The 22,292-nt window shown below is 41.6% G+C and overlaps 1 protein-coding gene across 3 annotated transcripts in view; it reads left to right on the forward strand.

Moving 5' to 3' along the window:
- TULP3 (TUB like protein 3) overlaps window positions 1–22,292 on the forward strand; it is a 498,377-nt gene that overhangs the window by 400,780 nt on the left and 75,305 nt on the right. The gene's annotated exons all lie outside the window — the stretch shown is intronic.

Raw genomic sequence — 22,292 nt, forward strand, 5'->3', positions numbered from 1 at the left:
CAGGAAGATCTAAGGAACGCAGGCCGTCTTCGTCTCATCACCACAGAAGGAGGTCTCCTTCATGGTCATCTTCCTCCACTCACTCCTCTAAGAGGGACTATTCGCCTACTCTATTGGACAGCCCTCAGTCGAGAGTGTCTCTGATAGATGACATTAACACCTATCATGATGTGCTGCAGAGAGGGGCACAGAAGCTGAATATTGCAATGTCCACCCCTCCGGTCGCGACGACCGTGATCTTCGAGACGCTGCACCAAAGATTTGCTTCGCGCCCTTTGGTACCTCTGGTTCCTGGGCTTCTGGAACCAGTAATGGACATTTTTTTAACACCCTCAATGATTAAGGCTACACAGGCCAGGATTTAAAAGAAATACAAGCCTGCTGATGTAGACCCGGTGTTCTTGAAAACGGATCCACCTGTGGATTCAGTGATCGTCGCAGCAGCACGTAAGACGCACGCAGTCTCTACTTATGCATTGGTCCCTCCGGACAAGGAGAGTAAGTCCCAGGATTCTTGGGGCCGAAAAGTTTGTTGCTCTGCAGCTTCTTCACTTAAAGTCTCCAGTGCAGCAGCCTTATTAGGTCGTTACGACAGATCCCTATGGGACTCTTTGGATCGTTTCAAAGAGAAGTTACCAAAGGAGGATCAGAAGGATTTTGAAGAAATCATTACAGAGGGCTCCTTGGTAGCTAATCAAATGATTAGCACTGCAGCAGATGGTGCCACACTATCGGCGCATTCGTATGCGCATGGAATTTGCGCAAGGAGGTCTGCCTGGTTAGGCCTTACAGCTCTTAAACCGGATGCTCAGCAGAGTATCCTTAACCTTCCTTTTTCTGGGTCTTCATTATTTGGTTCCCACACTGATTAAGAGATGGCTCGAATGAAGGCCGAATGAGACACTTTGAAGGCGGTGGGGTTAGAAAAAAGGAAGGACTTCCGACAAAGATACAGACCCAGCCAGCGCAAGGATACCAACAGAGGGTTCAAACCCCTCAGTGGTCCCAAAGCAAGAACCAAGGAAGATCGCAATTTCAGGGTCGAAAGTCTACCAGAGGTAGAGGAGGTAACCAACAACAATCCTCCTCCACCACTCCAACAGCAGGAAAGCAATGAACCAGAGCTTCCTCTGACGCCGTTGCCCACTCCAGTGGGAGGAATTGTTTCACGCCATCTGAAAGAGTGGTGCAACATAATAAAAGATCGTTGGGTGCTCCGTATACTGCGCAATGGATATGCACTACGTTTCCGTGTGTCTCCAAAGGACATTCCTCCAAAAAGATCTTATCCTCACCATCTAAAATTACTACGACAAGAAGTGGTGGCACTTCTGCAAAAAAAAGGCCATAGAGAAGGTTCCCCACTCTCAGCGAGGAAAGGGAATGTACTCCAGGTACTTCCTTGTGCCAAAAAGAGATCAGGTGCACAAGTTCAGACCTATCCTGGACCTGCGGTCGCTGAACAAGCTTATCTTGAAAGAGAAATTTCGCATGCTGGCGCTTCATCAAATATGTCCACATCTACAAGCAGGAGACTGGATGTGCTCAGTGGATCTCCAGGATGCGTATTTCCACATTCCTGTAACTCCCCGTCATCGCAAATTCCTGCGATTCGTGGTTGGCAGCAGTCACTACCAGTTCAGGGTGTTGCCTTTCGGACTAAAATCTGCCCCACGAGTCTTTACCAAGTGCATTGCGGTGGCGGCGGCAGCTCTACACAAAAGAGGACTGTTCGTATATCCATACTTGGACGACTGTCTCTTGAAAGGGCCATCTCCTCAGCAGGTAAAAAACTACTTCCAAGTGTGTCTAGCTCTACGCTGCAGGCTAGGCCTGCACGTGAATATGGAGAAGTCAGTTTGCCAGCCTACACAGGTGATCCATTACCTGGGCTCCGTTCTAGATACAAACCTAGGAAGAGCGTTTCCTTCGGAACAGAGACTTTTATCAATTCGGCAGAAGTGCGAAGATCTTCTCCAGACAAATCGCCCAAAGGTCCGGCAAGTAGCGTCCCTTTTGGGATCAATGGCTTCTTGCATATTCCTCATTCCCAACGCCAGGCTGAGAATGAGGCCTTTACAGCAGGACCTGGAAGACAAGTGGGACCAGGCAACGGGTTTCTGGGAGGACCGGATCGTACTTTCACCAGCAGCAAAAGCGTCTGTTCTATGGTGGACTTGTCCACGGAACCTCTTAGTGGGAGTCCCCTTCCATCAACCTGTTCCTACCCAGTCTTTGGTAATGGATGCATTGCTTCAAGAGTGGGGAGCACACATGGATTGCCTACAAATGCAGGGGCGGTGGTCCGTTAGGGAGCAATCCTACCACATAATCATGTTAGAGCTGCGGGCAGTCCATCTAGCCCTGAAAGCCCTTCAGCCCTCGATCATGTCCAACTCAGTCCTCATCCAAACAGACAACACGACCACCATGTATTACCTCAACAAACAGGGTGGTACGCGCTTTCGCCCTCTCTGCCTGGAAGCTCACAGGATATGGCATTGGCTTCTAGCCCGAGGCCTCTCCGTCACAGCGGTGCACCTTCCAGGGAAACGAAACGTGCGAGCAGACGCACTCAGCCGGCACTTCGAAGATCAGCCAGACTGGGTGCTAAATGACTAAGTAGTGGCAGAAATTTTCCATCAGTGGGGACAGCCTTCCATAGATCTGTTTGCAGACGATGTAGACAAAAAATGCCACGCCTTCGCCTCCAGGTTCCACCGTCCAGGGACGAAGGGGATGCTCTTTTGATGGATTGGTCCGGAATATTTGCATACGCCTTTCCTCCTCTGTCTCGGATTCCGAAGGTGGTATCCAAGCTCATCTGGTCCAACATGTCAATGATCCTGATAGCCCCGGACTGGCCTCGGCAGTGGTGGTACCCGGACCTATTACAGCTGTTGGTGCACCCCCACAGGAGGCTTCCTTGCAGATCGGACCTACTGACCAAGATGGACGGGAAGATTCTACATCCCAACCTTCCCTCACTGAACTTGGCAGCATGGCACCAGAAGTCCTGCAATATGGAAATCTGAACTTACTCAGGACTGTATGCATATACTAAAGGAGGCAAAGAGACCTTCCACAAGGGCATCGTACTCCTTTAAGTGGAAACTGTTCTACTTGTGGTGCATTCGTAATCATTTTAATCCTACCACAGGGCAGGAGGAGGTTATTCTTCCTTACCTCCTGTACTTCGCTAAATCAGGGTTAATGTATTCATCGATCAGAGTACATTTAGCGGCCATTACGACCTTCAGAAAGTCTCCAAACCAGCCTTCCTTTTTTCAACTACAGGTGGTCAAGGATTTCCTACAGGGGTTGAAGAAAGTGTATCCCCCTGTTCGGCCTCCTTCTCCTCCTTGGGAGTTGAATCTAGTCCTCTCTAGATTGATGGGTCCTCCGTTTGAGCCCATCCATAAAGCCACGCTGCAGCATTTGACGTGGAAGACCGCTTTCTTAGTCGCGATTACATCAGCGCGCAGAGTAAGCGAAATCCAAGCGCTGTCTTCCAAAGAGCCATATACTATCTTTCACCACAACAGAGTAGTTTTAAGGACTCACCCTGCTTTTCTACCGAAAGTTGTATCTGATTTTCATGTTAATCAGTCAATTTCCTTGCCGTCCTTTTTCCCCAATCCCGCAACTCCTGCGGAAAGGTCACTCCATTTCCTAGACCTTAAGAGAGTGCTTAAATTCTGTCTAGAGGGAACGAAGATCATAAGAAAATCGGACCAATTGTTTTTAAATTATGGTCCCATGAGGGCAGGTTTTCCAGCTACCAAGAGATCCATCTCTAGATGGATAGTGTCTTGTATAAAATTGGCCTACCAGCTGGCAAATAAACTCCTATTGTTGTCACCTAAAGCACACTCCACTAGGGGGAAAGCAGCTACAGCAGCTTTCTTGCATGACGTTCCGATGGCAGACATTTGCAAGGCAGCAACCTGGAGATCTGTGCATACTTTCACAAGACATTATTGTCTTGAATCCAACTCCAGGGCGGATACTCAAGTAGGCCAGGCCTCCTTGAGAAATCTGTTCAGATAAAAGAAATATCTGAATTGTCAAGTTTAGTTGTCTGAGCTTGATTGTTAATTATTATTTTTCCTTTGCCCGAAGTAGATGAGGTGAGGCTCGCTATTCTATTCTAGTGCTTATGACTATTGAGGATCCCTTGGAAGAGAAGGATTAGTTACTTCCCTGTAATCCTAGTTCTCTTCCAGGGGTATCCTCATCAAAGTCATAAGCAACCCTCCCGCCTCCCCGGGCAAAGGATCCTTATTCTTAAGGAATTGTCAACTCTTTGTGTCATGGCTTTGTGTCACCGCAAAGAACAACTGATCTAACTGTCACCCCTGAGGCATGATGGGAAGCTAGGGGTCATGGCTGCCTTAAAGGCACGGTGCCAGTTTTTCTATGTTGCTATGAGTTGGCTTTCTAGCCTTTCTAGGCTGTAGTTTTCTACAATGCAGCCTGTGAGCTGTCAATGCTTTCAGTCCTATCTGAGGTTTTTGGGCTAAATGCTAAGCATTAAAACAGTTTTCAAACATGCTTTGCTGCTGTTTCTTCCCTGTTTTTGTGATATATTGTTTGTATTAGATATATTATTTATAATGTACAGGGGAGTCCTTACAGCATTATTCAGCTCTGGTTATGAAAGGCTGCATTTACTTTTTTATTAGTTATATATATATATATATATATATATATACGGACAACGCCAATTACGGAGCCATTACCTGGATTTCTGGGCATTTTGAATCCTTGGAAGAGGAACGGCGTTTGTCCCCCTTGAACAAGGGAATTGCAGGCTTGGATGGGCATTGCGAAGGAGGAACCCTCGGGAGGTGCTGGGTCGGAGGACACGCCACACCGGAGGTAATTACTCTAGCGAGCTTGTTCCCTATGCGCCATTCCGAATAGCCGGGGGAGGAGAGACTAAGTGCAGTCGGAGATACGCTGATTTAAAAGGGACCATTCAAATCATTTGTGTAATTCCCCGACATATAATTTGCTACAATTGCATATAGTGCATTAAGAAAATGTCGACCGACAACGAGGACGAACGTGAGGCTGCTGCAATGAAAATGTTTTCTGACAGTCCCCTGTTATTAACCAGTACAGGGGAAAAAGGCAGCAATGAACCCACAAAGAACAACAGTACAATCAAAGAAAAAATAAAAATATTAGAAAAAAAGTTGCGCAATGAACAAAGCAAATGGTGGGAGGCAAAGTCTCTACAAAGTTATCTTGATGTTAATCGAATACCGAGAGGTTTACGTATCTTGACGGCACCAAGCTACGAGAATCCCAACCCAGAGCTAATGAGGGAGTGGGCTGAGAGCAATCTTGAGGCGTCACGAAGGCTTGTACAGATTTTAGTCAAGTATGCGGAAATTGACAGGGCGCAACTGCTCAAAGAGATAGCAACAATACAAGATGAACTAGAAACCATGGAGGAAAACGATGAAAAGAAAAAACTAATTGAGGAAATGAAAGAAAGACTTAAAAAGGAACAAACGAAAATAATGGACAGAAAGGCATACAAGTTTCAGCGTGATCGCAATGATTATGAGCTAGGGCAGATATTTACTTTTTCGAAGAAATACGACTCGTATCGGGGCACTAAGAATAAATCTCAAAGCCATCCCAAGGGGGCAGCAAGAAACAAGGAACAAGCAGACACGACTAGATCAGATGTCAGCTCATTTACTAGCAGTGAATCAGAATCAGACCAACGTGGTGCTGCGACAAGCAATATGGCCAAACCACACCCGGGTGAAGAGATACATTTTTTATGCCAGGAACGAATGCAATCTCTACGGCCAGGTGTCCAAAGGAATTACGGAGGAAATATGCAAACTACAAGCGCAGGCAGAGGTACAGGGCAAGGAGGAGGCACATTCTACAAAAAGAGAGGCAGGGGACAATGGAAAACGAAAAATCAGTGAATACATTGTCTAACGATACCACGATCATCAATCTTGCCAACATCAACCTTACCAAAGAAGAGGAGAATACTCTAAAACTTGGCCTCTCATATGCCCCCCAAACAAATGTGAGGTATACGGATATAAGATTTGACACGTATAAAGCCATACGCAAGTTAAAACTCCGCAAATTCTATCAAATGAAAAATAAAAGTTCAGAAGTGACTTTAACATCAGCGAGTTCAGATAACATTACGGTTTCTGGTATAAATATAGCTAGCGGAATCATGGATTTGTGGTTAACTGAAGGTATGGACTCTTTAGCGGTCTTGCCTACTGAGACAGAGAATTGGGATATGAAGAAGGTTACAAAACAAATATCTCCAATTACACCTTTCAAACCAGTTTCAACCTTTGTTCCAATAATGTTACGAGACTCCATCGATATATTTAATGAAAATGTTACTTCCCAAATCAAAGAGTTACATGTTAAAAATAGCCATAAGAAATCTAAATATGATATAAGGACCACAAGATATGAGGCACGTATTCAGAAACTAAGGAAAGACATGAACACTATTGTAAGAGGCAGTGATAAAGGAGGGAACATTGTACTAATGACAAGAACAATGTATGACAAGGAGGCTTACTCCCAGCTGAACAACAGGGAGCACTACGAGCGAAGCAATATGTCAAAGGTGAAAATAATGCAAGCTGAATTCCACAAAAAGTTACTAAAATGGAAAAATAAGACAATGCTAACCAATGATGAATATACATTTCTGAAGAACGACTTTCCCAAAATTTCATTTATTTATTTCATCCCCAAAGTCCATAAAGACATGACAAACCCCCCGGGCAGGCCCATCATTTCTGCCAGGGGGGGCTTATTTGAAAAAACATCAGTTTATATTGATTATTTTTTACAGGGAGCTGTAAAATCGTTGGAATCATATGTCCAGGACACTGGGGACTTCCTTTTGAAACTACAAAGGGTTGAGTGGAAAGCAGGTTTTTGGATGTTAGAGTTAGATGTATCATCGCTGTACACTAGCATATTACACAATGATGGCATGGCAGCGGTAGGATACTATCTATCCAAGAGGGAAGAACAATTTAAGTACCATACTGCCATGCTATTAGAAATGCTAAAAATCTGTTTACACAACAATATGTTTATGTACAATAATTTGATATATCGTCAGTTGCAGGACGTTGCCATGGGGGACAGTTTCTCCCCAAGCTACGCATGTCTGCACATGGGTGCTTGGGAGGAACTGGTCCTCAAAACAGAATACAGCAATATAATGGAATCGCATATTATTGCGTGGTACCGCTACATAGATGACCTGTTAGGGAGACAGCTGAGGAATTTGTTAGGGCGATCAATATCAATAATCTTAACCTTAAATTCACAGTTACTATGAGTCAAACAAATATTACCTACTTAGACACGGAGGTGTATATTGCCAATGGTATGATTGAAACCAGATTGTTTAGAAAAGAAACGGCAGGTAACACTATTTTACATGCTGATAGTGCCCACCCACACCATCTAATTTCTCGTATACCATATGGCGAGATGCTGCGCTTGCGGAGAGTATGCAGCAATGAGGCAGATTTGGAAGAGGCTCAACTATCCAGCAAAAACAGATTTCTCCAACGAGGTTATTCTGAAGGGGTTATTGATAAAGCCATAATTAAATCCCGACTTAAAACCAGACAGGAGTTACTGAATAAATATGATGATACTATTATCAGTAACCCAATATCTCAAGTTATCGCCAAATCAAATAATGAGTTTCGAATAATAACTGGCTTCAACAAACAACATCGTGATCTATATCGTATTTTTAATCGCAATTGGCCCATCCTAAAGAGTGACCCTATTTTAGGCCCAACTCTTCCACGTAGGGCTACTCTCACCTTCAGTCGAGCTCCCTCAATGAGGGATTGTCTCATCAACACGAATCCTGAAATTATGGAAAAGACTAGTTGGTTACAAACAAATGTTTTTTTTTTTAAATGTAAAACATGCAAAGCTTGCACACACGGGGTAAATACTATAAAGATGGATTCAATGACAGAAAGTACAAGATAGATAAGGTTTTAACGTGCAAAACAGAATATGCCGTATATGTGCTCCAATGCTCCTGTGCACTGAGATACGTGGGTAGTACCAAATTGGAGGTACACAAACGTATCTTCCAGCATTTAAGGGCAATCTCAAACCAGGACAACACCTACCCGGTTGCTCGCCATTTTAAGGAGGTACATCACAGTAATAATAAGGAATTGACGTTCTTTGTGATTGATTCTGTACCAGCTAGTAGACGTGGAGGCAATAGGGAAGCTTTGCTACGAAGATTGGAAACCAATTATATACTCCGTCTAGATTCCAAATTTCCGGGTGGGTTGAATGTCACGGAGGATTTACATACCATCTTGGGTCAGTAATATTATCTCTTATATATACTGTTTCTGGATGTGTTTTGTACAGGGGGAATATGACAATCATCGGTACATTTACGAATCTGGCATAATTTTAAATGATGTTTACAAATGGTGTTTATCATTGTGTGACACATATTTTAATTATCATTTTTATACACTATTTATGGTTTTATAGTAGATAGAAGGAACCATTTTCGAGATGTATGGTTGTATCTAGCTGCACTATACACACACATGAGAGAATATATATTAGGCTGACCTACAGGACAAATCCCAGGCATTTTTGCACTTTCAGAACGTTTGCACATTTATATTTATTTATATATTGCATATCTATTTATTGGATCCCATCTTTAGACATTTTACTGATCACACTATGATATTGGACATGCTTTGAGATAATTTTAACACTATTTACCAAAAAAATCTCTTATCAAAATCTTTGACTATAGTAAGTATATATCCATCGTGGGCCTGTAACATTATTCCGTGGGCATGACTGGGCTCTGTCTGCCCACGTTTTTTTCATTATGCACTCTCCATGCAATTCTTTACATTTGTTACACTTGTTACACTTTTTACAACTGTTGTTTATATATTTTAACACAATTGTTTTTAATTTGTTTTTTTAACCAGTTGTGGTGGTATCACCTAATTCTTTTAGCACTTGCACTTTAGTATGCTCCCTTGTATTTTGCACAGCTGCATGGATCTGCAGCATATAATAGGGTACCGCTGGCAAGTCATGGGAGACACCGGGATTTATCCCTCAATTGTTTTCAATTATGATAAAAGGTGGTTTACAATATTTATTTAGGTTATTTGCCAATTCTGCAGTCCTACATGCACATATAAGTATTTACTATGCATTGAAGGAGTTCGTTGGAATGATATAGTTGCCGACCAACGTGCGGATTGGCGATATTTAACGTACTTAATTTTGAATCAATGTTTACATTCGTAATATAAATTTTGTATGATACAGTGATATCTGTAACAATGAGACTATGATTTCAATATGTTGATTTATATTGTATTAACCTTCAGTAAGATGACACTTGTATCTAAAACCACACCGATGGTCTGTTTTCCATGTCTATGCCTATTCCCTGGTATCACGTGCATAGTATCTTTTCTTGCTACTTAAGGGAGTGTTCAGTATTTTCACGTTGTCATGTGATCAAGGCTCAAGCCGAGCCGAAACGTTATGTCGACTAGCACGCTAATAGCTAAATAAAGTTTTTGCACTGGAAATACGGTCCGTGTCTGCACTGTGTGGGGCAGGTGCCACGAGGAGGCTGCCTTGACGGGGAAGCGGAACTGGAGAATATATATATATGTATATATATGTGGAGATGCATATATGTTTATCACATATATGATTGTGTTTCCGGGGTCCCACGCATGGGCGGGAATATTCTAGTGCTTGTGACTTTGAGGAGGATCCCCTGGAAGAGAACTATTGGTGCAAATCAATGCTGATGGATGTGGCCACTGACAGTGCTGTAGGCGATCTATATGGTGGTACTTAAGTGTGTAGATTGCAGTCTGTCGATTGGGAACTTAGTTACTTGGTACATTGCAACTATTAATGATAACAATTTTTGTTATTTCATTATTGAGACATTCAAATGCAGACCAAGTCTTATATACCGGTCGTCATTTTAGACCCGGTTAGAAACACCACCATTTTACATGCTCACATTGTTAAGGTGCCTTCTTTTCTTAAACAAGTTGACATTTTACACACATTTGCTTGCATGGCTGGGCAGGATAATCTGTGAAATTACAGTTCCACTTCATAGGCACGTAAAGAAAGACCTTATGAAATTGAGACTTACAGAATCCAAGAACTTACAAAATAATCTTACCATTAGACAAAGGACTGCCCTTTCACAACTAATGAGTGACTTTGATCTAATTTGCAAACCTTCTGATAAGGGAGGAAATGTGGTGTTGATGACTAGAAAATTCTATGTGGATGAGGCTCTGAGACTACTTTCACATAAGACATGTTATTGTCCAATTTCTAAATCAGAGTATATTGTAAGTATTGATGAATACCATACACTTATTCAGAAATGGTTTGATCGACATATGCTCAATTACAATGAATTTAAGTACTTAACATGTCCTTATCCTGTCACGGCCACTTTTTATCACTTACCTAAAGTGCACAAAAATCCAGTCAGACTACCGGGCCGTCCTGTCGTATCCTCCATAGGGTGCCTCACAGAACACATGTCTCAATATATTGATTTTTTCCTGGCAGAATTTGTACAGACACAATCTTCGTACATTAAAGATACTACACACTTCATTAAAAACATAATGGATATACCATGGGAATCTGACATGCTCATGATTGTTCTTGACATCACAAGTCTCTACACGAGTATTAAACATGAGCATGGTATCCATGCGGTCCAGTATTTTCTTAAAGGTAGATCTCTCCACTTTACTGAACATAATGCCATGCTCATTGAATTTATCTGGTTCTGTCTAAACAATAACATCTTCCTATTTGATAAACAACACTATCGACAGATCCAAGGGACGGCCATGGGCACCTGCTTCGCCCCCAGTTACGCGAACTTGTTCGTGGGCTGGTGGGAGAAGCAGGTTGCCTGGGCCGAAACATACAACCATTGGACCAAAAGTATCATCTTATGGTACAGATATATAGATGATCTGTTCATCTTATGGATGGGTCCTAAACTAGAGGCAGAGAAGTATATTGCAGCATTGAATGACAATACCTTGAATCTCCATCTGAGTGGACAACTCAGTACCCAGTAAGTTCCCTTCTTAGACCTTAAAGTTTTTGTTAAAGATGGGAGAATTTGTACAACTCTCTTTAGAAAGGAAACTGCAGGGAACTCTGTACTGGAAGCACACAGCAGCCATCAAAAATCACTAAAAAATAGTATTCCTTATGGAGAACTATTGCGCCTTAAAAGAAATTGCTCTGGTGATGTTGACTTTCAGTATGAGGCCTCTGTTGCAATCGAAAGATTCAAATTGCGAGGTTATTGTTCTGATTTGCTAATGAAAACTTTAACTAAAGTTAATAGAATACCTCGGCAATCTCTATTGGGAACTCGACATGTAAGGAATGAGACAGAACAAAATGCCTGTAGATTTATCACCACCTTTTCTAATGAGACTGACTCTTTGAGAAAGATTCTTTGTCGGAATTGGCATATCCTTAAATTAGACGGAGTCATTGGCGATTCCTTACCAGCTTACCCACAAATAACCTTTAGAAGGAGTAAATCCCTAAAAGATAAACTGGTTCAAAGCCACTATGAACCTACACCGTTCATTCAACGTATCAGCAATTTAACTGGCTTCTTCCCTTGTCTCAAATGCAAGGCATGTAGAAATAGCAAAAAGGTCATTGACGTACAATGTTCCAGGAATGAAAAAACCAAGAAATATCAATACATTCTTAACGTGTAACACTCCTTTTTGCGTATATTGTCTTACATGTCCTTGCCAGAAGCAATACATTGGTAGCACGATTCACCCTACTAAAAAACGTATCTTAGAACATGCACGAGCCATCGAAAAACAAGATCCTACCTTTCCCGTGGCTAGACATTTTGCCAAATATCACAATAGTGATAGAAACTTATTATCATTTTTTTGTCTAGACCACGTTCCAATTAGTGACCGGATAGGTAATTAGGAACTTAAACTAAGAAGATTGGAATCCCGTTTTATTATTGATCTTCAAATCACTACTCCCCATGGTCTTATTACCGAAGAAGAATTGGCATGTCATCTAGGGTAATTCGCAGGTACTCAGTTGTTTAGGGACCCATTGAATTATTATCAATGTTATGCTGAAGTTCTATATGCTGGTTTCCTTTCCGTTCTGAATGCGTTGTTCACCAGGTCTGCGCATCTGAAATTGCCCATACAGGGCCTCATTTTATATGCCGACTCGGTGTTCACCGTTCTCCATGTTTTATTTAAATAGGGCATCATGATAATTATCATTGAATGTATTTTGTCTGCCCATACAGGGCTTGATTAACCGAATGCCCATTAATTCATTCTTTCTGAATTGCTACCTCAATAATGTTATTGCAATTGTCATTTTGAATTTTTAAGGTTGCATATTTATGCTATTGCGCGAGATTAATGTTCCTTACTTTAATTGTGATCTACTTATTTTCGCAAGCCTTCTGTTTATGTTGATCACTGGTGAAAAAACCGGAAGCGATAACATCGATCCGGATAAAATTGTATGCATAATTATGCAATTGCGCGAGATTAATGCTCTTTATTTCAATTGTTGTTCATTTACTTGGGCAAGTCTTTTGTTTATGTTAATCACTGGTGAACCGGAACCGATAACAGTGATCCGGATATAATTGTATCAAAAAAACTGCACTGTGTAAACCAAGTTGAAGGCGCGAATGCCGAAACGCGTCCTGCGTTTATCTCGGACATAATAAACTACATTTTCCGAGAACCTTGTTGAGTGCAGTCCCATTCATCCATTGAGTGGAGTGTTGGAGCTGAACATATATATATATATATATATATATATATATATATATATATATATATATATATATATATTACCTACTGGCGATAGCCAGTAGGTAGTTATAGTTAGGACCACGTTTCCATAGGAAAACCTCAACATTCTATTTTGAATAACTTTGGCGCCGGTCGACGAATCCTCGCGAATTTCTCAAAATAGGTGGGGCGCTACGCTCCGCTCCTACCCTGAAAGTCTCGGGGGGATTCGTCAAGCGGGGGCTGAGATAAAAGGGGGGTCCCAAAACGCGTTTTTCCCATGCATTTTTCCATAGGACCTTTAGAACGAGCTACAGCCCGAATGGCTGAACAGAATTACTCAAAATTTGGCAGAGAGGTAGTCCCTAGGTCAAGGAAGTGCCTTTTGTAGGTTTGGTGTAAATCTGTTCAGTAGATTCTGAGAAAATAGCCTTTAAATCAATATATATATCTGAGCCAGCTTACGGTACGCTTACCGTACGCTTACGGTAAGCGTACGGTGGCGTGCGCGAGCGCGATTCTGATTGGCTCTTAGATCTTAGTAAACATTCGAATCGGCCGAAACCAGGAAGCGGCGGCCGCCATTTTGTCTCTCGCACTGAGAGAGATTTTTAAAATCGGAAGCCCAAAAACATGTAAAGGGGCTGTTTTGACAACTCCCTCCCACATAGTCATGTGGAGGGAGTCCCCAAACATCCCCCAAGTGCAAAAACGGTTTTATTTTTTTTTCGGCAATTTCACGGGGTACGCTTACCGTACGCTTACGGTAAGCGTACGGTAAAAAAATAAAAATAAAAAAAACACTATCCACACTTACCCCACCCCCTGTGCTTTTGGTGGCCGAAGGCCACCAAATGTGCTGGGCTTATTACAATGGAAAAAAACACTATCCACACTTACCCCACCCCCTGTGCTTTTGGTGGCCGTAGGCCACCAAATGTACAGGGCTTATTATAAGGGAAAAAAACTTAGCATTTAAAAAACCGTACTAATTCACTGAAAAAACCATAGGTTTCACACACGTTATAGTTAGGAATTAGCATTTAAAAAACCTTGCAAATTCACTGAAAAAACCATAGGTTTCACACATGTTATAGTTAGTGGAAATTTTACTGATAAAAAACCAATGAAATTGCCCCGTTATAGTTAGCGCAGGCAACTATAACTCACGCGACCGCAATCCTCTGCTGATGACATATGTGTCTTTATGAAAAAAAAATATTTGTAATATATGTATAGCTAAAAATGTATGGAAGAAGACATGGGCAAATAAGTGTCTAAATACAGTATTAGCATCAGCAGAGGATTGCGGTCGCGTGAGTTATAGTTGCCTGCGCTAACTATAACGGGGCAATTTCATTGGTTTTTTATCAGTAAAATTTCCACTAACTATAACATGTGTGAAACCTATGGTTTTTTCAGTGAATTATATATATATATATATATATATTCACTTAAAAAACCATAGGTTTCACACATGTTATAGTTAGCTGGGCATTTCCCTCGTAAAAAACCAATGAAATTCCCCGTTATAGTTAGTGCAGGCAACTATAACTCACGCGACCGCAATCCGCTGCTGATGACGTCAGATATTACATCACTGTATTTAGACACTTATTTACTCATGTCTTCTTCCATTCATCTTTAGCTATACATATATTTCATTTTTTTATTTTTCAGAAAGACACATATGTCATCAGTGAAGTAATATCTGATGTCATCAGCAGCGGATTGCGGTCGCGTGAGTTATAGTTGCCTGCACTAACTATAACGGGGAATTTCATTGGTTTTTTACGAGGGAAATGCCCAGCTAACTATAACATGTGTGAAACCTTTGGTTTTTTAAGTGAATTTGCAAGGTTTTTTAAATGCTAATTCCTAACTATAACGTGTGTGAAACGTATGGTTTTTTCAGTGAATTTGTACGGTTTTTTAAATGCTAAGTTATGTATTTATTAATATAGTTTTTTAAACAAAACTTTTTCTCGGCGCGCGCACGGTGCGCTTGGCGCACCGTGCGCGCGCGTTGGGCACACGGTGCGCTTCGCGCACCGTGCGCCCACTTTACGCAGTTCGTGCCGTGCGCACACGGTGGGCACGGAGCACTTCGCCCCCAAGGGCCAAATACATTTTTTTTTTTTTTGAAAAATCATGGAGTGCGCGCACGTTGCGCGAGCTTCGCAGAATTTTTTCCGTTTGGGTGGTGAGCGCAAGGTGCGCGCACTCGGCGATTTTTCGAAAAAAAAAAAAAAAATTTTTTGGCCCTTGAGGGTCCTTCTGGGACCCCCTGACCACGGCTAGGGCGTCAGGAACTGTCCACCCTGCCCCCTTTTCACGTTCTCCACATTTGTTTTTCACCCCCTCAGAGTGCGAGAGACAAAATGGCGGCCGACACTTCCTGGTTTCGACCGATTCGAATGTTTACTAAGATCTAACAACCAATCAGAATTGCGCTCGATCACGGCAAGGTGCGCGCAACAAGCGCGCACGCTGCGCGCGTACAGATATATATATTTATTTAAATGCTATTTTCTCTGGAAATACTGAGCAGATTTACAACAAACCTGCAAAAGGCACTTCATGGACCTTATGGCTACCTCTCAATTTCACGTAATTCTGTTCAGCCGTTCGGGCTGTAGCTGCGACTAAAGTCCCTATGGAAAAATCCATGGGGAAAACGCGTTTTGGGACCCCCCCTTTTTCTCGGCCCCCGCTTAACGAATCACCCCGAGACTTTCAGGGTAGGAGCGGAGCGGAGCGCCCCATTAGTTTTGAAAATTTTGCGAGGATTCGTCAATCGGCGCCAAAGTTATTCAAAATAGAATTTTGAGATTTCCTATGGAAACCCGGTCCTAACTATAACTATCTACTGGCGACCGCCAGTAGATAATATAATATATATATATATATATATATATATATATATATATATATATATATATATATATATATATATTCACTGAAAAAACCATAGGTTTCAGGCACGTTATAGTTAGGAATTAGCATTTAAAAAACCTTAGAAATTCACTGAAAAAACCATAGGTTTCAGGGGCGTTCTAGTTAGCTGGACTTTTCACTCATACAAAACCAGTGAAATTCCCCCGTTATAGTTAGTTCAGCTAACTATAACTCGCGCGCCCGCAATGCACTGCTGATGACGTCACATATTAAATCACTCATGACATGGTAAGTGACATCACTCATGACATCACTGATGACATCACTGATGACATCATCCTTGTGATTGAGAGGCAGACCTCCTCTCCCCCTAATGTAACCTTTGATGCACACATTCAAAAATAGAAACTAAAATGTTCTAAACAATGGACATACCAATATCACTTGCAACAACCTATTCAGTAATTCTAAGATCCACATACACATCCACTCATTCACCAACAGTCCTATACTCACTCATCATATGTACTCATACACCTATACATCCTGTTACACAACGCCACTCATCCATAGAGTTACTCACACACATAGTCACTCATGCGAATAAAGAATCAAACATCCATTTACTTGCATATACAGTTATACACATACCACCACACTTACTTCTCCAGAAACTTACACATACTTAGTCTTTTCAACAATCACTTATAGAAACACATACTTATTCATACAGGAACTCTTTCAATCTCTCACTCTCACATATACTCACTTATATACACCAATAGTCACATATACTAGTTTAAAACATATGTAGTTACTCATAAAGACACTATTGAGACAGTCATTCACTCACTAACACACCCATGCACACACTCATCCACCCATACAGTCCTGCACACATGCTGTCTTCAACACATACAAACAGTGAGTCACTCATTCATGCACCTATGCACTACGTAATACCCCCCACCGAACCATACAGACACTCAGACACTCATACTGATACTCAAAAAACCAACTAATAACCTATATAAACACTCATGTAGCTACTTACCAACCCATGCAGCCACTCATACACAAAGTGAGAGACTTATACAGATATTTACATATTTAAACATTACTCACTAAGCCATGTATTCACTAAGATACACTTAATCAGTCAGTTATACAATCAATTTTTCAAAACAAACCATCCATTTAGACACTTATATACCCATTAATTCTTCCATCGACCTTGAGATATACATATATAAAACATATGTAATTTGCAGAAAAACACACATTCACTGTATGATGTCATCAGTGATGTCATTTGAGATGTCATCAGTGATGTCATCAGTGATGTCACTGACCATGTCATGAGTGATGTAATATGTGACGTCATCAGCAGTGCATTGCGGGCGCGCGAGTTATTGTTAGCTGAACTAACTATAACGGGGGAATTTCAATGGTTTTGTACGAGTGAAAAGTCCAGCTAACTATAACGCCTCTGAAACCTATGGTTTTTTCAGTGAATTTATATATACATATATATATATATATATATATATATATTCACTGAAAAAACCATAGGTTTCACACACGTTATAGTTAGGAATTAGCATTTAAAAAACCTTGCAAATTCACTTAAAAAACCATAGGTTTCACACATGTTATAGTTAGGTGGATATTTCACTCGTAAAAAAACAATGAAATTCCCCCGTTATAGTTAGTTCAGATAACTATAACTCGCGCGCCCGCAATCCACTGCTCATGACGTCACATATTACATCACTCATGACATGGTCAGTGGCATCAAAAACCTATGGTTTTTTCAGTGAATTTGTACGGTTTTTTAAATGCTAATTTATTTATGTATTATTATTTTTTTTATATATTTATTTTACAATAAACTACGTATAAAAAAAAATGTTATTATTTTTTTTCACCGTGCGCGCATAGTGCGTAACCCCCCCCCCCCCCCCCCCCCTGCGATTTAAAAAAAAAAATCTGCCTTCTGGGTCCTTCAGGGACCCCCTGACAAAGGCTAGGGGGTCAGGAATTCTCTACCCTGCCCCCTTTTCACGTTCGCCACCTTCCTTTTTCACTCTCGCACTGAAAACGAACAAGATGGCGGTCGACACTTCCTGATTTCGACCGATTCGAACGTTGACTAACATGTAACCACCAATCCGAATTACGCTCGCGCACGTTAGGGTGCTCGCACGGTGCGCGCACCGTGCGCGCTTATAGATATTTATATGCTTTTAAATGCTGTTTTCTCAGGAACTACTGAACAGATTGACACCAGACCTGCAAAAGGCACTTACCTGACCTGAGGATTACCTCTCTGCCAAATTTCAAGTAATTCTGTTCAGCCGTTCGGGCTGTACCTTCGACTAAAGGTCCTATGGAAAAATGCATGGGGAAAACGCGTTTTGGGACCCCCCTTTTTTCTCGGCCCACGCTTGACGAATCACCCCGAGACTTTCAGGGTAGGAGCTGAACGGAGCTCCCCATTAGTTTTGAAAATTTCGCGAGGATTCGTCAACCGGCCCCAAAGTTATTCAAAATAGAATATTCAGATTTCCTATGGAAACACGGTCCTAACTATAAATAGAGAGATGCATATATGTTTATCACATATATGATTGTGTTTCTGGTGTCCCGCGCATGGGCGGGAATATTCTAGTGCTCATGACTTTGATGAGGATACCCCTGGAAGAGAACTAGGATTACAGGTAAGTAACTAAACCTTATGCACACCTGTGTGATACCACACAGCCAATATAGCAGCACTGAAGCAAGGCACACTTTATTTATTTATTTTAAATCGTGTGGGGCCTAAATTTTAAAGTCTTTCAGAAAATTGGTGTCTTATCAATAATAGGTTTGTATTGTTTGACGTTGAGAATTAATTTATGATCAAGAATGTTCACATCAAAGCATGCTAATGGAAACATTACTGTTGAGGCTTTATCTGAAAAGTGCACTGATATTCAGGGAAGGCTCAAATTCCAGTCAACTTCATTGAAATATCTTGATACTGACACCCCCCCTTCCCAAGACGGACTGTAGGCGTTTTAAATTATACTAAGAGTTATACCCACAAGAATGCTTGATGGTAGGTTCCAGCACACCATGACTCTAGCAAGATGCAAAAGTATAGTTAAGGGTAAATCACTTTTTATTATGTAGTTCATCACATTTGCAAGGATTAAACGTGGATTAATGTTTCTTTTTAATTTTTTTATTTTTTTAAAGAAACCTTTATTTGACTTCAAGGAGTTACAAACATGGGCCTACAACCCCTTGGGCCGGCCGCTAATTAGCATGAGACGTATCATTTCACCGTTATACAGATTGGTCAATCCGAGGATCCCGTCAGTCCATCAGCACTCCCAGTGAAGGCAGAAGCCGTAATTGAGTGACAATATTAAATACGGTTTCAGTTTTCAATTTAAAACTAATAAACATTACACACAAACAAGGCAATAGACATTGTGAATATCAGGACGCGCTCCCCGGGGTAGGAAACCAATGACCTGCGGCAAAGGAGGGAGGGGGGTCCGGGAACAGAGGAAAAATCAAACTGTAACTTACTCATAACCTAACAGACGAGGAATGTTCAGCTGGATTAATGTTTCTTGAATGAGAACCAGAGTTAAAGGTTGCTGGTATATTCGTTAATTTAGATAGACGTGATTCACTGGGTCTCTTTGCAAGATATGAATCACAAACAGGTCTTTAAATAAAACAGAATATCTACAATGAAGCAAATGGACTTAAATATACATGAAAGTATTCAAAGTGACCACGAAGGGAGAAAAGGTTGAAGAAAGGTACAGTGCATGTTTACCCTGCAGGATATGTGACATGACCGACCAAAGAGGAAGCTGAATAGAATATGAACAAATTGTCAGATGCTTTTTTTCATTGTTTAAGGTAGGCATTTTGAACGATTTAGGGAAACTGCACGAATCACTTTACATTAGTATGGACCATCATAGCAAAACCATTCTCGTTAGTATTTGTGCTGATTCTGTTTCAGTATTAACACACTGTTGTTATGTTGTACCAACATTTGCTTACATTTACATAATTTTATATGTAATCTTTTAATCCTATTAATAACCAAGAGACCGCATAGAGGAAAGACATTCAAGCAGTCCTAATCAATGTTTGCACACAGACTCTGGAACAAACTACCCATGTTCCCAGACTGACTCTTTCTACGCCTTCCTGTTTGAGCTATACGTACCTCAAGAAGTCAGATGCCTTCCAGCCCCACATGATGGCCACACAGTTATTTTCTCATCTGGGTCTTCATTATCTCAATGCCACAAAGCAAAACTAATTTCCATGCTTGCCCGCCCTTTTACATGCCTCCCCATGACCCACCATATAACCCTATCCAATCTATCCATCCACATCTCTGTGCATTATGACCACCTAGATTTGCATCCTGCTATTGTTGCTATGTGCATCCATTGGCTACTGTCTGGATCTATGTATGTGCTTTAGAAGCACCTGGAATAGGATAAGACAGGTATGTAATACACTAGGTATTAAAAGAGGAAGCTAAGTCTTCTGGGGATGGTTTTGTGTATATCCATATTTTAAACAAAAAAAATACCAATGTTCAAATGCGCCAGGTAGTGTGGCTTGTGGAGTGAAGGGTCTGTAGAAGGCAGCACACTCTAGGTGAGACCTTCTGCAGAAAGGTGATTATGTTAATGGAGTATGTAAGTTGTTAAATTTTATAAGCACGCCATAGATTATCCCCTCTTTGTCTGCCATTGAAACATTATTAGGTCGAGCCTGGGCAGCGCTTTCGCTGCTCTGCGAGCCATGCTGAATTGGAGTATGTACTTGAAGCCCCACCCACTCTCCGCCCATATTTGTCATTGGCTTGTGTCATTGCCCTTCGTAAATGCTGGCTTTTGTTTCATTATTAGGCTTGTTAGTCCCTCCTTGTCTTAATTTTTAACATCACATGAGGACTGGCCCTTTTACTTCGGTTGTTACTCAATACGTCTTCTTTAGTCTGTAAGCGCCATTTTATTCAATGATTTTCTCTTACTGCAGGAGGGTCTCATGTGCACAGTTGTGACCACCGGCTTGTTTATTTAACTCGTAGCAAACGTGGAGCTCTTCAGTCACCATGAGAGACAGAAGAGGGCAACTCAGCGATGCCTTCAAGCATTTGCAATGCAATAGGTCTCGCATTTGCGAGGTTTAAGCAATTATCATTGTAAATGACAATACTTTTTATTTTTGTTTTAAAAAACAAAACATAAATAAAAGGCATTGTCATTTGCAATGTCAATAGCTCAAACTTGCGTAAATGCCTGACCTACTGCATTGACAGCTCCTACCAAGCGAGCCAAACAGTAACTCTGCTCCCAGCAGGTGGAAGCCAAACTGCTCCCGCTTGATGGGAGTGGAGTTTTCATCTGTTTCCCTACCTGCTCTCAAGCGGGCAGGATAACAGATGAGAGGCTTGCTCCCACAAGCAGGAAGCCACATTGTTTGCTGCTTCCTGTGCTGGAAGCAGGGAGCCGACAGGGACCGTGGGGGCATTAAGGCTCCCTCTGCAGTCCTCAACGTTGTAAACAGGGTCCCCTGGGTAGGCTTACGGGCACCCAGCATAAAGAGTCCGGGCCCCAGGGATGAAATCAGCCCGAGGGGAGGGCTGCCGCCACCCCCACACCACCCATTGATATTTGGCTTGGCTTCGGGGAATGGTGTCCCCGGGGCCGAAATCGGCGCCCATCAGCTTAGAAAAATATAAAAGCAGAGACCATGGGTCTCCCTTTTAATTACCCTAATTATGTAAATGCCCAACATCTGCAAGCTCCACCCGTTTGGCCACCCCCCTACATTTTCCTTAGTAGTATGCTTAAATGTTTTCACGCCTTTTCACATGTTGTTAGGCAGATTACCAAAACGCACCCGAGCGCCTTTCACGCCAATTTTGGTTACGCGTTCCTGACGCACAAAAACACAAGAACATCTCCACCAAACAAAGGAGCTCTAACATTTCGTAATAGCACAAATTCATTAACCATCATATAAAAAAATGTAATGAAACGAAAATGCGGTTCAAAAATATCATTATACATATAAGCGGCCTTGCGCACCCCTCAGGAATATTGGTTTAAGCTTATGGATATGCTCGAAATTGAAGCCCGGTGGCAGATGGAATTGCAAGTTCACTGGCTTTGTGGGCAAATCACAATTAGAATGCCTATTTGCCTTGCTGAGCACCCAACATAATACTAAAAGAAACTGAAAAAAGCTGTATGTCCGTCGTACAGGTTATCCTATATGCCCAAATGACACTAAAACTCGCACCACATTCAAAAGTAACAAATATGAACTAAACTCACTGTGACTAATTTCAACAAATTGTCAACATAAAATCTAAAGAAGAAAAAAGATGCAAAGAAAAACGATCAAGCAGCAGGCTGCACAAGATGTATATTTGATCCA

The sequence above is a fragment of the Triturus cristatus genome, chromosome 4_1 (genome assembly GCF_964204655.1).
Source record: "Triturus cristatus chromosome 4_1, aTriCri1.1, whole genome shotgun sequence".
In the NCBI taxonomy this organism is placed as follows: domain Eukaryota; kingdom Metazoa; phylum Chordata; class Amphibia; order Caudata; family Salamandridae; genus Triturus; species Triturus cristatus.